The sequence below is a fragment of the Carcharodon carcharias genome, chromosome 13 (assembly GCF_017639515.1).
Source record: "Carcharodon carcharias isolate sCarCar2 chromosome 13, sCarCar2.pri, whole genome shotgun sequence".
Lineage (NCBI taxonomy): Eukaryota > Metazoa > Chordata > Chondrichthyes > Lamniformes > Lamnidae > Carcharodon > Carcharodon carcharias.
In genome coordinates, this window is record NC_054479.1 from 34,678,069 (window position 1) to 34,696,699 (window position 18,631).

The window sequence follows — 18,631 nt, forward strand, 5'->3', positions numbered from 1 at the left end:
CCCTAGCCACCCTGTCTATGCCCCTCACAATCTTGTGCATCTCGATCAGGTCACCCCTCAGTCTTCTCTGCTCCAACGAAAACAACCCAAGTCTATCCGATCTCTCTTCATAACTTAAATGTTTCAGCCCAGGCAACATCCTGGGGATTCTCCTCTGCACCCCCTCCAGTGCAATCTCATCCTTCCTATAATGTGGCGACCAGAACTGCACACAGTACTCCAGCTGTAGCCTCACCAATGTTTTATACAACTCCAACGTGACCTCCCTACTTTTGTAATCTATGCCTCAATTGATAAAGGCAAGAGTCCCAAATGCCTTTTTCACCATCCCACTAACATGCCCCTCCGCCTTCAGAGATCTATGGACACACACACCAAGGTCCCTTTGTTTCTCAGAACTTCCTAGTGTCATGCCGTTCATTGAGTACTTCCTTGTCAAATTACTTCTTCCAAAGTGTATCACCTCACACTTTTCAGGGTTAAATTCCATCTGCCACTTATCTGCCCATTTGACCATCCCATCTCTATCTTCCTGTAACCCAAGACACTCAACCTCTCTGTTAACCACCCGGCCAATCTTTGTGCCATCCGCAAACTTATTAATCCTACCCCCCACATAGTCATCTATGTCGTTTATATAAATGACAAATAATAGGACACCTAGCACAGATCCCTGTGGTACGCCACTGGACACAGGCTTCCAGTCTCTAAAGCATCCTTCTGTCATGACACTCTGTCTCCTAAAACTAGGCCAGTTCTGAATCCACCTTAAAAATTTACCCTGTATCCCATGGGCATTTGCATTCTTTATAAGTCTCCCATGTGGGATCTTGAAAAGGCTTTGCTGAAATCCATATAAACTACATCAACTGCACTATCCTCAGCTACACACCTGGTGACCTCCTGAAAAAATTCAATTAAATTTGTTAGGCATGACCTCCCTCTGGGAGGTTAAGGCCAATAAGAAATTAATTAAAACATTTGTGAATGCTGCCCACCCAACCTTAAGGTTGACGGGCAGACGAAAAGCCCAAGCGGCCTTCACGTTTTTTAGGAATCCTCATCCCGCCCTGAAGCTTTTATTAAATAAATAATTTTTCATAAATATAACAACATGTCCCAACTCATGTGACACAGTCACATGAAAGGACATGTTTAAATAAATTTTTACACCTTTTATTCAATCGTTTTAATTTCGATTCAATCTCCCTGAGGCAGCTCCATGTCTCAGAGATTAAAGCACTCTTTCGCGCGCATTTGCAAAAGAGCGCTGGCCCCGACTCACCCCCCTCCCCCCACCTGCACAGGTAGTGCTGAGCGTTACCGGTTGCGTCTTACTCTGGCCAGGCCTTAATTGGCCCACCCACATAAAATGTCGGTGAGGAGCCGATTGTGGGCAGCGATCGGCTCTGCACCCGCCCCTGCCCACACTCAACGAGCCTGCCCGTCACATAAAAAATTCTGACCAGGGTTTCCAACTCTGATCAGAGGTTTTGGGCCATAATCTTGGTTAGGAAGATCAAGATGTAACATTGATTTTGGTGGAAACAATAAACTGCAATGGAAAGACGTCACTGGTGGGAGTACTTAACAGGCTCCCTGTTAAGAAGATACAATAATTCTCATAATGTTATTGGAATTTATTGTAAAATAGAGTAATAGTGGGATGTGTCTATGTGTATATGTGTGTCTGTCTGAGATTTAATTGAATTACAGGTGACTAGTCTGGCTGCTTTGATCTAAGAAGAGGGATTACGTTTGAAATATTACTTAGATAAACATGGGGAAGTTTAGAAACATGGATGTCAAAGGAACATTTGTATTTTGAAATAAAGCAGAATAGATTGCTTTCAAAGGAGGGGGTGAAGTGTGTCACCTAGCCAGGTGAAGTCTAGAAACAATGGGCGGGATTTTCCGCAGCAGCCTGCTTCCAGGATTTTCCGGTCCCACCGGAATGGACTCCTGCCCAGGGTGCTCCCCGCGACGGGGCCGAACAATCCCGGCCAATGTGTTTATTTGTCCTGAAGATTACTGATAAAACTTAATGCTGTGAGAGTACAGGAAGCTGTACGAAGCAGGTTCAGTAGTTTGATCACTTTGTCTTATGGGGAAAGGTTGCGCAGGTTAAGCATTTATTCATTGGAGTTTATAAGAATGAGAAGTGATCTTATTGAAACATATAAGATTCTGAGGGGCGTTAACATATGATAAGAGGATGTTTCCTCTCATTGGGGAATCTAGAACTGAGGGGCGCCATTTTAAAATAAGGAATCATTTACCATTTACCTTGAATACATTCTAGACATAAAACTATCATTTTGAACATACAAACTTTCGAATTAGGAGCAGTCGGTCATTTAAGCCTGCTCCACCATTCAATAATTGTGGCTGATCTGATTGTGTACTCAACCCCACATTCTGCCGATCACTGATAACCTTTGACTCACTTGTTAGTCAAGAATCTATCTGCCTCTGTCTCCACGGCTCACTGGGGAAGAGAAAATCTTCTCTGTCTTAAATGGGAGGAGCCTTATTTTTAAACTGTGTCCCTTAGTTCTATTCTCTTCCAGAAGTGTGGTCAAGTCTCCTCAGGATCTTATATGGTTCAGTAAGATCACCTGTCATTCTTCTAAATTTCAAAGAATACAAGCCCAGCCTGTCCAACCTTTCCTCATATAATGCCCCCATCCCCGTTATCAGTTGAAGGAACCTTCTCTCAACTGCTGGTAATGCATTTACATCCTTTTTTAAATAAGGAGACCAAAAGTATACACAGTACTCCAGAAGGGCCTCACCAATGTCCTGTACAACTGCAGTAAAACATTTCTACTTTTAAACTCCATTCCCTTGCAAGGAACAACAACATTCCATTTGTCTTCCTAATCACTTACTGTATCTGCATAGTAATTTTTTTGATTCGTGTACCAGGACACCCAGATCCCTGTGTACCTCGGAGTTCTGCAATCTATCTCTATTTCAATAAAATGCTGCCCTTCTATTATTCCTTCAAAGTGGACAAGTTCATATATTCCTACATTATACTCCATATGCCAAATTTTTGCCTGCTCACTTAACTTATCTATGTCCCTTTGCAGACGCCTTATGTCCTCTTTACAACTTACTCTCCTGCCTACCTTTTATGTCATCAGCAAATTTAGCAACCATACCTTCACTCCCTCCATCCAACTCATTGATATAAATTGTGAACAGCTGAGGCTCCAGCACTGATCCCTGTGACACTCCACTCATCACATCCTGCCAACCTGAAAATGACCAATTTATGTCAACTCTCTGTTTCCTGTTAGCTAACCAATTATCTTTCCATGCTAATACCCCCTGCAACATGAGCTCACATTTTGCTTAGTGTTATGAACAATGTATAATTTTAAGGTTCTTTGTGAGCCTTGGTGCCTGGGAGTCCGGATAGGCTCTGGACTAAGGTTCAAGTCTTTTGAGTTTATTTGTATATATACATTTGTAATGAGGCTTTAAGACCCTTGAAGGTAAAGAGAAGGGTTAGAAGTTTAGCGATTGTGGGAAGGAAAGTACAAAAAAATTTACTGTTGCCTAGTAACTGTTGTCCAGGGACACAGATGTAGAGAAAAAACAGAGGAGAGAGTTCAGTGTGCGTCAGAGAGTGAAGACAGGGATTTTCAGCTCTCTGAGAAGAAAACATTACAAGGCTATAGGGACAGTAGTTGACTGAATAGTCAGTTATAGAGCTCAGTAAAGTTATCAGTTTACCAGGGATGCTAGTGGAAGGCTGAGGTTAGAGTGTGGTTTTTAAGTGTGTCAGGGAGAGATAAGAGTTGGGTAAAAAGCATTGAGTAAACACTGAGGAATTCACTGGAAGAAAACTGTTTGCAACTGTGCCAGTCCCCAGCAAGTAGATGTTGTGTGTCAATCTTCTGACCTGCCACTTTTCTTTGTGGAATTATTCGAACATATATACGAACATACAAACATATGAAATAGGAGCAGAAGTAGGCCATTCGGCCCCTTGAGCCTGTTCCGCCATTCATTAAGAACATTTTTATTTCAATTTGATACTATCTTTAACTTCCTTAGTTAGCCACATGTGGTGCTTCCTTCTCCCTTAACAGTCTTTCTTTCTCACTGAAATGCATCTTTCCTGAGTATTCTGAAATATCTCCTTAAATGTCTTTCAATGCATCTTTAGTGACCTATCCATTAACCTAATTTCCCAGTTCACTTTAGCCACCTCTGTCTTCATACCCTTAAAATTGCCCTTATTCAAGTTTAAAATGCAAGTCTTAGATCCACTCCTCTCTCCCTCAAACTGAAGGTGAAATTCAATCATATTATGATTACAGCTAGCTAGTGAGGTCATTAATTAAGCCTGTCTCATTGCATATTACCAGATCTGGTATGGTCTGCTCTCTGGTTGATGCTAGAATGTGCTGCTCCAAGATGGAAAACACTCTATGAACTCAACACACTACCTTCTTTCAGGCAAGAGAAGATCACGTACAACTACAGTTAGAATGCTGGCACTCTGCCTGCACACCATGGGTGGAATCTTGTGCACTTCCTCATGGCGAATTCCCATGGTGGTGGGAACATTTACTCAGGTGGGAGGGGGGCAGCTGGGGATCCCACTACCTTGCTGCCTCCACTCTGATTAATGCGTGGTGAGAAGGCCTGTGGACAGCCTTCCTGCCCTGCTGCCTATTGAGGCCCTTAAGTGGGCAATTAATGTCTGGTTAAGGGCCTCATTCTACCATTGCTGGCATTAACTCAGTGGCGAGGGCAGGATCCCAGGTGGGTGCTCACCATAGGGGAGCACAATAAGCGAACCGTGTCGGGATTGGTTGTAGGATCCTGGGCAAATCCCTCATTCAAAGGCACTCAGTATCTGTTCGACGGTCCGGCCTACTGAAAGCCAACCCCTGCCCTTGCTGCCATCCCTCGCCCCCCTCCTCCTCCTCCTGCTCCAACCTGTGATCCCTCCTCCGGCCATCACTCACTTTTGGCCTGGGATCCAATGACAATACTAGGCTTCGATGTAGTGGCAGCAGCAGCCAGCATCTCCCTGGGGGTGCTGCAGTTCAATAAATGTCCGGCAGTTCGCCAGTTGGGAGGACTTCCACACCATTTGATCCTAGGGAAAGGCATGTTGCTGGCTGGCCAAGTGCCTGATTGCAGCAAGATACAAACGGACTTCCCTAAAAGAGGTGTCACGGGGGCTGTCACCACGTCTCCAGCTGGAGGTCCAGGCCCCTGTCGCCTCCACAAGATTCCTCCCCGTTCCCCCCACCCCCCCCCCCCCATGTTAAAGGCACTATGTTAAAGCAAGTTGTTGTTGCTGAAGCTCACGTGGCTCAGCTCTCAAACACATTGTGCAGCTGAGATAACAGGTCTTTCTTCACCTCTTTCAGAAGAGTTAAACCACGTGAAATTATCTTGTTGCTGCAATACGAGTTTGGAAGGGAAAAAAATTAACAGAAGTCCTTGCGGTGGGGATGGTGTATATGCAGTAATGGCAGAAAGTTACCAACGCTTTTGCTTTCAAGGCTTCAGAGCTGTTGTTAATTCAGACATGCACCCAGCGAAACAAAAAAAACCTTCATCAGCAGGTTATATAGATATAAAACAACTTAGCTGAATAGGTTTTTTGATATAGGAAATTAAAATGCAGCAGTGAGTAAAATATCTATGAAAGTAGATCAGAAGACCATTACACCATTTCGTCTTTTTTAGGAAAATGGGTGAATCCAGGAATGTAAAATTCCTAGAGTCATACTGCAAACATTTCTAACCAAATGTATTTTACTAGGTCTGTTGAAGACTCATACGGACTCTGTGTTCCTCCGCAGATGCTGCCAGACCTGCTGAGTTTTTCCAGTTATCTTTGTTTTTATTTTGTGTTTTACTAGGTTTGCATGGTTTGAAAAATTTAGCTGTAAGTGCATATTTAAGGTATTCTAAGAATATTTCTTGTAGGTTTATTACACAGTTTCTTTGTTTTTCTGGTTTCATTACAGTCCATGATGTATTGTGGAAGAACTGTATATAAGGTTGTGCATCATTCACTTAGTTAACTCATTTCTGTGGCTGTGTGACTGAGTTTATTGCAATACTGCCCACAATGGTCAACGGGAACAAGTCGTGTGTTTTTGAGAAAGATGTTAATTCATCCTACAATCCACCCATAATTATTATAACTTGTATCCTCGGATTCATTGGAAATGCGATTGCTTTATGGACCTTTAGTTTTCATGTTAAATGCTGGAAACCAAACACAGTTTATTCACTGAGTCTGGCGATTGCAGACACCCTGTTAATCAGCTGTTTACCTGTTCAAGCAGATTACTTTTTACGGGGGAAGAACTGGATCTTTGGTGATGTTCCTTGTCGCCTGAAGGTTTTTTTGATCTCCTTCAACCGGCTTGGGAGCATCATGTTTCTGACAGTTATGGCGATTGATCGCTATTTTAAAGTAGTCCAGCCTCACCACCGAGTGAACAAGATACATACAAGCAGTGCAGTGAAGTTAACAGGCATCTTGTGGATTCTGACAATGATAGCTTGTTCCCATTTTTTAGCAGCGTCTCACAGCTTCCCGGTCAACAATCTGACATACTGTGAGCCCTTTGACCTGTCCCTGTCTCTAATTCCTACAACAATTTGGACCTATGTTTTTTTTGTCTTTTTCATGTTTGCTTTTCCAGCTTCAGTTATCCTGTTCTCCACGACGAGTATCATCTGGAAGTTAAAGCGGATGGACAGTGAATCGAGGGGTAAATATAAGCGAGCGGTAAAGCTTGTGATAGCTGTGGCAGCAGTTTTTGTACTTTGTTTCTTGCCCACAAACATTGCTGTAATCGCTGTTTTGATTACAAAGCTAAGAGACGCTGAAGACAGCAAGTCAAATGAAATAGTTCTTCAAGCATTTTATAATACACTGTTTTTGACATATCTGAACTCTGTGCTGGATCCAGTTATTTAGCACTTTTCAAACTCGACATTTAAAGCTTCTTTGATGAAAGCACTTGCACCTCTTAATTTAAACTGTTTCGGATCGGCAAGTCGTCCCTCTACGCAACAAAGAGAACACAAGAGAGAAATGGTTGAGGGCCAAATTCCAGAAAAGATACCGGACCGTAATGCCTGTGATCAATCTGAATCTGACATTACATTGCCTGCAACATCTAACTGTTAATTATCAGCTTGTGTAATTAAAGTATAGCCTGTGAATAAGTGCAAACTGTTGAAAATAAGTTGATTCTGTGACATTTTAAAATCAGTTAATCTGTTTCTAACAAATATGTGCTAAAATAAACTGCAATTTTTAAAAATCAAGTTATCTACATGCCAAATAATTATTCAATTACTCTATAGAATTAAAATGATTATACAAGGTTTTCAGATCATGCTAAGTAGTGGTCAATGTAAGGTCATACAGCACTTGTAGAGAAATAAGGAGACAGTTTTGTAAAACTGAGCAAGGCTCCCACAAGGATGGGGATGTTGTCCATTTTCTAGCAGATGAGATTTGTGCATATTATTTACAAGGTGACAGGAATCAGTGGGGAAAGAGGAAAGACTTGACATTAGTGGCGTTTGAGAGGCTGGTGTTGATTTAGAAATGTCTGACTCCGCCTGGGGCCTTGGCCTGTCTGAGCTGTATGAGGTGCTGGTTGCCAATTTTCCCAGGTAGCAGGGAAAAGATACATATCTCAATGGTGGAACAGCCTGATCCTTGCTCTTTAAATGTGGACAAAAAACTCTCGGGACATATACTGATTAGAATGTTTGTTACTGAGGCCACTTCTGGATCAGGAATATTACAAAATATGCTCATTTCAGCCACACCCCATTCCATCCAGCACCAACATATTTCTCCCGTGTGCCATTGCTGGCAGCATTTCACCATTTCAATAGGAAATGTGATCTAGCCTAGGGCTGGAGGTTTTCAAAAAATGAACAATGATCTCTAAAAATGCAGCTAAATAGAGACAAAGAAGATAATTAAAAGAGTGAACGTGGCTTGTAGATTAAAAAGGAAGACATATATCTTGTTCCTTTGTTTTAAGAACATAAGAAATAGGAGCAGGAGTGGGACATTCAGCCCCTTGAGCCCACTCTGCTATTCAATGAGATCATGGCTGATCTTTTACTTCAACACCATTTTCCTGCACTATCCCCATTTCTCCTGATATCTTAAACATGTTAACAACCAATTAATCCCAATCTTGAACATATTCAGTGACTGAGTCTCCACAGCACTCTGAGACCGAGAATCCCAAAGATTCACCACCCTCTGAACCACAGGATCTTTGCAGTACAGACAGAGGCCATTTGGCCCATCGAGTCTACACTGGCTCCCTGTAAGAGCTCTGGGAAAGAGCTTTCTACCTAGTCCCACTCCCCTCCCTTATCCCTATAACCTTGCACATTCTTTCCTTTCAGATAGCCATCCAATTCCATTTTGAATACCTCGATTGAACCTGCCTCCACCAACCTCCCAGGAAGTTCATTCCAGACTCCAACCACCCTCTGAGTGAAATTATTTTTCCTCACATCACTTTTACTCCTTTTGCCAGTTATTTTGAATCTGTGCCCTCCAGTTCTTGATGTTCTCTTGAGTAGGAACAGTTTCTCACCATTTACACTGTCCATACCCCACAAGATCTTGAACACCTCTTTCAAGTCTCCTCTCAGCCTTCCTTTCTGCAAGGAACACAATCCAAACCTCTCCAATTAATCCTCATAGCTACAATTCTTTATCCATGGAATCATTCTTGTGAATCTCTTCTATACTGTCTCCAATGTCTTCACATCCTTCCTCAAGTATGGCACCCAGAATTGGACACAATACTCCAGATGAGGCCTAACTAGTGTCTTATACAAGTTCAACATGACCTCCTTACTCTTGTATTCAATGCCCCTAGTAATAAAGCCTAAGATATTATATACTTTATTAACTGCTGTCTCAACATGCCCTGCCATCTTCAATGACTTATGTACATATACACCGAGGTCCCTCTGTTCCTGCACATACTTTAGAGTTTCTTCCTTTACTGTCTCTCCATATTCTTCCTGCTAAAATGGATCACATCAGACTTCTCTGCATTGAACTTCATCTGCCACTTGTCTGCCAATTCACCAACATGTCGTGAATTTTCAGTATTGATTTGAGGCTTTGGACGATAGACGTATTTTAACCTTTCTGTTTGTCACTCCTACACTCAGTTTCATAGAATATTACAATACAATTCATCCCATTGCACCTGTGAAAGGGCTGTCCAATTAACCCCATACTCCTGCTCTTTCACCAGAGCCCTCCATATTTTTCCTTTTCAAGTAAACATCCCATTCCCTTTTGAGAATTACTATTGAATGTTACCAATATTTATTCTTTGAGAAAAATATTTTCATTAATTATGGAATAAAGCATGGGGAGCAGAATCTGCTGCAAAATCCATGTACTGTTTGCACAGGTACAGAATTTGGATTACTGGCTTTAATGACTTGAATCGGGCCAAAATCTGTTCAGACTGGGGTAAACTTGCACTTTGAGAATTGGAAGACCTAGAAGATAGTTCTATGGGGAATGCATTAAATTTTACATGAAGGTCTAATGTTGTTCAGCAAGTGCCACTGAAGATCAATATTACTTGCAGAATGTGACAACAGAAAACATCAGCTAGCAAAAGAATTTTGTTTCGATTTAAAAAGAAATGTTTTGTAGAATGACATAAATGTAAATTGTTATATTTGGTTTGACTTTGCTTGCTGCATCCAATAATGATCATCCAATCATACACCTGCCAGATTCTAGTCAAAATTAATTTTATCTGGATTTTGTATCTTGACATGCTTACCAGCTGCAAATATTTTGTGTTAATATGCAATCCGTAAAAACTTAAAATATAATCGAATCTGACTCCATCTGGGTATTTTTAACTATTTCCCTTTCTGTCTATACTTATCAAGAAAAGTGCTTTCTTCCCATCGACTGCCTCGAGCACTACGGCACCACATATGATTTATGTCGGTATCTGAGAACTATACTGCCCAACTTGAAACTGAGCAACACAGAACGGGTGATCTCAGTCAACCTGCAGCCAAGTCTCCAGTGCCACAATTACATATATAACATGATGACTGCAGGTCTACGGTGATAGAGCAGGAGTGTGGGACTACTGGGCATCTCTTTCAAGGAGTCAACACAGGCAAAATGGGCCAAACAATCTCCTTTCCTGATGCATGATTCTATGAAATTGAAGTTTCCTGCTTATGCGCTCAACTTGGGTCAACTTGGACTGAGAATCATAATATGCAGCTGCTGCCAGGGTCAGGAGAAACAAATGGAAGTGAGGGTCCGGCCTTGGAGTGTTTGAAGAATTTTGTGAGCAGCTGGGGAACGTTTTCTGCAGCAACTTTGTTTTGCCAATCTGCCTGTACCTGGGAGTGGTTTCTGACCCAATCAGACCAGCAGCGGATTTTCACCCTCCACCCCCTTATCCTATCCACAAGAAGGGCTTTCCAGCCATTGATATGGCATTCCTTCTGGCTGGATCCTTGTGTCTCATTATAATGATTAGGAGAAGCAGCACAAGATGAAGCAAAGCGCAGTCAGGCAGTACTAAAGGATGATTTACCCCAAATATTACTCTCTTCTCATAGAAACCAGCACCACGCATCTTAAGAGGATCTTACAGAGGAGATATAAGAAGAGTGCATTTCACTTAAGAGGCAATAAAGCAGCTCAGTCACTTACAGCCCATCTGACAATACTGTTCTCTTTGTAAAGTGACCTTCACAGTGTCACTGGCCCATTTCAGGTGAACCCAGTAATATCAACTAGGCTGAGTACGGGTGTACATATGACCATCAAGTGATTGATGACCCTGACAGGACAAATGGGGAATTCATCACCACTGGCATCTTAGCAAAGCAGCACAGAGATAGTGCTTCTCTAGGGGTTAGGGTGCACTTGAAAACATTAGCTGCAATAATACGTTTTTTGGTCTCAGCAACATTTGAATAAGGTACGAAGTTAAGAAAAAGCAGGACGACAGAGGTAAATGCCTAGTTTCTTGGTATGATTAGTCATCTGTTACTGGTGGCCACTGTACTATTTTTAAAAACAGTGTTCTTAACTGTGACGTGAGAATGGTAATGTGCTTTCGCCTGTCAAACACATTTTAAACAATTTTCAGATGCTAGAAGGCTGAAATACTTTGTTGCATTTGCTAATTTTTTCAATTACATGAAGTCCTCAGCTCTGACTTTGCTCAACTCATGTCATGTCCACAGTTGTCCATCTGAGCTGACCCGCATCTCCATCCACCCAATGATCACACACCCATGAAGCACCAGACCTCGCCCAAAAAGACTCTTGTATCACTTTTGATTTAGCCAGCATGGTAGTGCTACAGTTTTTCTTTTGCTCCCCCATCCTTACCCCTCCCCCAGTCACCCATTTCCTTTCTCCCACCACTGTCAACCCCCCTGCCATCTCTTCCACCTCCCCTCTGTGACCTACCATCCACAACCATTTTCTTTTTGGGACGTCTAGGTCAACATGCACCTTCCCTCCCTTCTCGATAATTCCACATTCACCTTCCCATCTTCCCACCCCCAGGGTCTGCATCGAGCCCTCACCCTCCCACCCTACCACCTCACTCTGTCCTCAGTCATTCTCAGCATTCCATTGTACCGCGCCCACCCTCAGTTCACTCCCCACAAGGCAGTCAGGGACTCAACGGATGTTCACCCTTACATGTTCAGCTGGACATACCCCCTTAGAACAACTTCCCCCTTCCAGACTCCTTCCCCCCAGAACTCCTTACCTCCCGCAGACACTGCCTCTTAGTCCTTCGCCCCCCCCCCCCCACCCCCAACCCTGGACCACCCCAGCCGCTTAGTCCTTCCCCCTTCCCGACTCCTTCAGACACCCTTTCTTCTTCCTCCACCCTTATGTCTTCCTCCACCCTTACTCCCTTCCTCACTGCACTCCTTTGTTCTCCTGGACTCCTTCCACCCCTCTGGATTCCCTCCTCTCTCTGCACTCCTTCCCCCCTCCAAACTCCTGCCCTTCCACCCCCCTATACACCAATCTCCCCAGTTGCAGTCTTCTCCCACATTACCCTCTCCTCTGCCCATAGACCCACCCCCACCTCCCAACCTCACACCCCCAACATTTTAATTCCCCCCTCAACCTCACCCCTGACACCTTAATTCCCCCCTTCCAACCTGACTCCTCCAACACCTTTGTTCTCCTTCTCCCAACCTCACCCCCCGACATCTCTCCCTCCCCCAGTTGATCCTAGACCTTCCTCTCCACTCTCTTGACCATAATCTGAAGTGAGCAGACTCTCAGTGAAGACTTTCCACCTTCCATGAGCTGCTTTGCAGCAGAGCCATGTCTATGAGAATCCACCCAGCATGCCATGGATGTTTCTACAGGGTCCTGTTGCTGTTGGGCTCCAGATCTTCTGCTTCTTGGACATTCGCGATGTGAGCAAGGCCCTGACAGTAAGTTCTGACTTCTGCACATCACACTTGTCCAGACGCGTTCTGCATTGGCATGTTTTCTGGCCGAGGTGGGCGGATGATCCAGCATTGTGGGCCGGGGGGAAGAGGGTTGATTCCAATGGGCTGGCCTTATAATGATAAGCAGGTGTATTATAATGAGGTTCCAGACATCCAACGGCAGGAAACGCGGCCCATCATTGACAGGCAAATCAGACGATCACAAGCTGGTTTCACTATGTCGTGAAATTGACTTTTGGTCTTCTCGCCATATGGTCTACTCAGTCTGCCAAACACACCCAATGCCAGCGGGCAGGGAAAATTCTGTCCGATGACTCTGTGGGAATTTCCTGGGAAACTTGAACTTGTAATTGGTAATTACCTTGCTCCAAGGGACCCTCCGATAAAGTCTCTGACTCTGAGTTATAATTGGAGACTTTGGACAATTCCAAGTTACTTACCCAGGAAATGTTAGGCAGAAAAATCCTAGTCTAACTATAGGGTAACTATACAACTGACACCCCAACTCCCTCCTCAACCTCCCAACTATTCTTGGCAGGCCCAACAAGCTGATGTATAAAATGATGCGCAAAGGCGTAGGGCGTGAGTCCCGAAGTCACCGCGTGCCATCGCGATGTTTCATTCGGTGGGCCTGCGCAGGCATCAGCTGTGCACCCACCAAAATGTAAACGGTCTGTTAACAGAATCACAGAATCACACAGTGCAGACGAGGCCCTTCGGCCCAACGAGTCTGCACTGACCTGTGTGGAACAACTGACCTACCTACCTAATCCCATTTACCAGCACTTGGCCCATAACCTTGAATGTTATGATGTGCCAAGTGCTCATCCAGGTACTTTTTAAAGGATGTGAAGCAACCCGCCTCCACCACCCTTCCAGGCAGCGCATTCCAGACTGTCATCGCCCTCTGGTCCTCGCAACCCCCTTAATCTCCCATCCTTCACCTTGAACTTATGTCCCCTTGTGACTGACCCTTCAACTGAGGGGAACAGCTGCTCCCTAGCCACCCTGTCCATGCCCCTCATAATCTTGTGCATCTCGATCAGGTCACCCCTCAGTCTTCTCTGCTCCAACGAAAACAACCCAAGTCTATCCAACCCCTCTTCATAACTTAAATGTTTCATCCCAGGCAACATCCTGGGGAATCTCCTCTGCACACCCTCCAGTGCAATCACATCCTTCCTATAATGTGGCGACCAGAACTGCACACAGTACTCTAGCTGTGGCCTCACCAAAGTTCTATACAACTCCAACGTGACCTCCCTACTTTTGTAATCTATGCCTCAATTGATAAAGGCAAGTGTCCCATATGCCTTTTTCACCATCCCTGTAACATGCCCCTCCGCCTTCACAGGTCTATGGACACACACACCAAGGTCCCTTTGTTTCTCAGAACTTCCTAGTGTCATGCCATTCAATGAATACTTCCTTGTCAAATTACTTCTTCCAGAGTTTTTCACCTCACACTTTTCAGGGGTAAATTCCATCTGCCACTTATTTGCCCATTTGACCATCCTGTCTCTATCTTCCTGTAGCCCAAGACACTCAACCTCTCTGTGAACCACCCAGCCAATCTTTGTGTCATCCGCAAACTTATGAATCCTACCCCCCACATAGTCATCTATGTCGTTTATATAAATGATAAATAATAGGAGACCTAGCACAGATCCCTGTGGTACGCCACTGGACACTAGCTTCCAGTCACTAAAGCATCCTTCTGTCATCACCCTCTATCTCCTACAACTAGGCCAGTTCTGAATCCACCTTAAAAAATTACCCTGTATCCCATGTGCATTTGCCTTCTTTATAAGTCTCCCATGTGGGACCTTGAAAAGGCTTTGCTGAAATCCATATAAACTACATCAACTGCACTACCCTCATCTACACCTGGTCACCTCCTCAAAAAAATCAATCAAATTTGTTAGGCATGACCTCCCTCTGGGTGGTTAAGGCCATTAAGAAATTAATTAAAACATTTGTGAATGTTGCCCACCCAACTTTAAGGTTGGCGGTCAGACAAAAAGCCCAAGCGGCCTTCACATCTTGTAGGAAACCTCATCCACGAGCCGGATGAGGTTCCCTGAAGCTTTTATTAAATAAATAATTTTTCATAAATATAAAAACATGTCCCAACTCAGGTGACACAATCACATGAAAGGACATGTTTAAATAAATTTTTACACCTTTTATTTAATCGTTTTAATATCGATTTAATCTCCCTGAGACAGCTCCGTGTCTCAGAGATTAAAGCACTCTTTCACGTGCATGTGCTAAAAAGCGCTGGCCCCAACTCTCCCCCCTCCCCCCGCCTGCACAGGTAGTGCTGTGCGCTACCGGTCGCGTCTTACTCTGGGCAGGCCTTAATTGGCGCACCCGCGTAAAATGACGGCGAGAAGCTGATTGTGGGCAGCGATCGGATCTGCACCCGCCCCTGTCCACACTCAACGAGCCTGCGCATCATATAAAAAATTCTGACCAGGGTTTCCAACTCTGACCAGAGGTTTTGGGCCATGATCTTGGTTCAGAAGATCAAGGTGTAGAATTGATTTTGGTGGAAACAATAAACAGCAAAGGAAAGATGTCACTGGTGGGAGTACTTTGCAAGCTCCCTGTTAAGAAGATACAATAATTCTCATAATGTTATTGGAATTTATTGTAAAATAGAGTAATAGTGGGATGTGTCTATGTGTATATGTGTGTCTGTCTGAGATTTAATTGAATTAGAGGCGACTAGTCTGGCTGCTTTGATCCCAGAAGAGCAATTACATTTGAAATGTTACTTAGATAAACATGGGGAAGTTTAGAAACATGGATGTCAAAGGAACATTTGTATTTTGAAATAAAGCAGAATAGATTGCTTTCAAAGGAGGGGGTGAAATGTGTCACCTAGCCAGGTGAAGTTTAGAAACAATGGACGGGATTTTCCGCACCAGCCTGCCTCCAGGATTTTCCGGTCCCACCGGAATGGACTCCTGCCCAGGGTGCTCCCCATGACAGGGCCGGAAATTCCCGGCCAATGTGTTTATTTGTCCTGAAGCTTACTGATAAAATTTAGTGCTGTGAGAGTACAGGAAGCTGTACGAATCAGGTTCAGTAGGTTGATCCCTTTGTCTTATGGGGAAAGGTTGTGCAGGTTAAGGATATACTTATTGGAGTTTATAAGAATGAGAAGTGATCTTATTGAAACATATAAGATTCTGAGGGGCCTTAACAGATGATAAGATGATGTTTCCCCTCATGGGGGAATCTAGAACTGAGGGGCGCCATTTCAAAATAAGGAATCTTCCATTTACCATTTACCTTGAATACATTCTGGACATAAGACTATCATTCTGAACATACGAACATTCAAATTAGGAGCAGTCAGTCATTTGAGCCTGATCCACCATTCAATAAGATTGTGGCTGATCCGATTGTGGCCTCAACTCCACACTCCGCCTATCACCGATAACCTTTGACTCCCTTGTTAGTCAAGAATCTATCTGCCTCTGTCTCCACGGCTCACTGGGGAAGAGAGTTCCAAAGTTTCACGAGCCTCTGAAAGAAAAATGTTCTTCTCATCTCTGTCTTAAATGGGAGGAGCCTTATTTTTAAACTGTGTCCTTTAGTTCTAGTCTCTTCCAGAAGTGTGGTCAAGTCTCCTCAGGATCTTATATGGTTCAGTAAGATCACCTGTCATTCTTCTAAATTTCAAAGAATACAAGCCCAGCCTGTCCAACCTTTCCTCATATAATGCCCCCATCCCCGTTATCAGTTGAAGGAACCTTCTCTCGACTGCTGGTAATGCATTTGCATCCTTTTTTAAATGAGGAGACCAAAACTATACACAGTACTCCAGAAGGGCCTCACCAATGTCTTGTACAACTGCAGTGAAACATTTCTACTTTTATACTCCATTCCCTTGCAAGGAACAACAACATTCCATTTGTCTTCCTAATCACTTACTGTATCTGCATAGTAATTTTTTTTGCTTCGTGTACCAGGACACCCAGATCCCTGTGTACCTCGGAGTTCTGCAATCTATCTCTATTTCAATAAAATGCTGCTTTTCTATTCTTCCTTCAAAGTGGACAAGTTCATATTTTCCTACATTATACTCCATTTGCCAAATTTTAGCCCGTTCACTTAACTTATCTATGTCCCTTTGCAGACTCCTTATGTCCTCTTTACAACTTACTCTCCTGTCTATCTTTTTGTCATCAGCAAATTTAGCAACCATACCTTCACTCCCTTCATCCAACTCATTGATATAAATTGTGAACAGCTGAGGCTCCAGCACTGATCCCTGTGGCACTCCACTCATCACATCCTGCCAACCTGAAAATGACCAATTTATGCCAACTCTCTGTTTCCTGTTAGCTAACCAATCATCTTTCCATGCTAATATGTTACCCCCTGCAGCATGAGCTCACATTTTGCTTCGTGTTATGAACAATGTATAATTTTAAGGTTGTTTGTGAGCCTTGGTGCCTGGGAGTCCGGATAGGGTCTGGACTAAGGTTCAAGTCTTTTAAGTTTATTTGTATATATACATTTATAATGAGGCTTTAAGACACTTGAAGGTAAAGAGATGGGTTAAAAGTTTAGTAATTGTGGGAAGGAAAGTACAAAAAATTTACTGTTGCCTAGTAACTGTTGTCCAGGGACACAGATGTAGAGAAAAAACAGAGGAGAGAGTTCAGTCTGCATCAGACAGTGAAGACAGGGATTTTCAGCTCTCTGAGAAGAAAACATTACAAGGCTATAGGGACAGTAGTTGACTGAATAGTCAGTTATAGAGCTCAGTAAAGTTATCAGTTTACCAGGGATGCTAGTGGAAGGCTGAGGTTAGAGTGTGGTTTTTAAGTGTGTCAGGGAGAGATAAGAGTTCGGTAAAAAGCATTGAGTAAACACTGAGGAATTCACTGGGAGAAAACTGTTTGCAACTGTGCCAGTCCCCAGCAAGAAGATGTTGTGTATCAGGCTAGTGGTAACTTTTTCTTCTCCGTCGATGCTGCCAGATCTGCTGAGTTTTTCCAGGTAATTCTGTTTTTCTTTTGGATTTCCAGCATCCACAGTTTTTTGTTTTTATCTTTGTTTTTATTATTATTATAGTGGTAACTCTTCACTGACTTATGGGCCTATAAAGAGATTGCTGGGATGAAGGAATAGTATGAATTTGAAGCATCTTCTTGTGTTTGTATTGAGATATTTCCAACCTTTTTGTCTAGTTTAATAAAGTTCATTTTTCTTGTTAATATATATCTTATTATTTGTGTTAAAAGTTCATTAGCAACCTCCTGTGAATATGTTCAGTAACTTTCCACCACAATCAAGTTAGGATCTATCAAGCCAGGTTTTGCTCTGAGTTCTGACTTGTCCAGTATTAACATCAGCTGGGATTGTCACAGTAGTAACCTTGTCAAATGCCTTCTGGAAATCCAAGTACAGAAAATCCACAGGTTTCCCTTTATCCATGCTGCTTATTACTTCCACAAAGAACTCAAATAAATTAGTGAAACATGATTTCCCTTTCACAAAACCATGTTGACCCTGCCTGATTGCATTGAGATTTTCTAAGTGCTGCGCTATAACCTCCTTAATGATAGATTCCAGCATTTCCCTCAGACAGATGTTAAGCTAACTGGTCTGAAGTTTCTTACTTTCTGACTCCCTCCTTTCTTGAATCGAGGAGTCACAATTGCTATTTTCCAATCTGATGGGACTTTTCCAGAATCTAGGGAATTTTGGAAAATTAAACCCAATGCACCTACTATCTCAGCAGCCACTTCTTAACTCTAGGATGAAGTCCATCAGGACCTGGGAACTTGTCAGCTTTTAGTTCTAATAAATTTCTTTGTATCCTTTCCCTGGTGATTGTAATTGTTTTAAGTTCCTCCCTCATTTCACCTCCTGACTTACAATTATTTATTACCTGTTATTTGTATCTTCTACAGTGAAGACAGATGCAAAATATCTGTTCAATTCATCCACCATTTCCTTATTTTCCATTATTAACTCCCCATTCTCATTCTCTAGAGGACCAATGTTCACTTTACCTACTCTTTTCATTTTTAAATACCATTTTTAAATTTCCAACTTTATATATCTATCTAGCTTTCTCTTG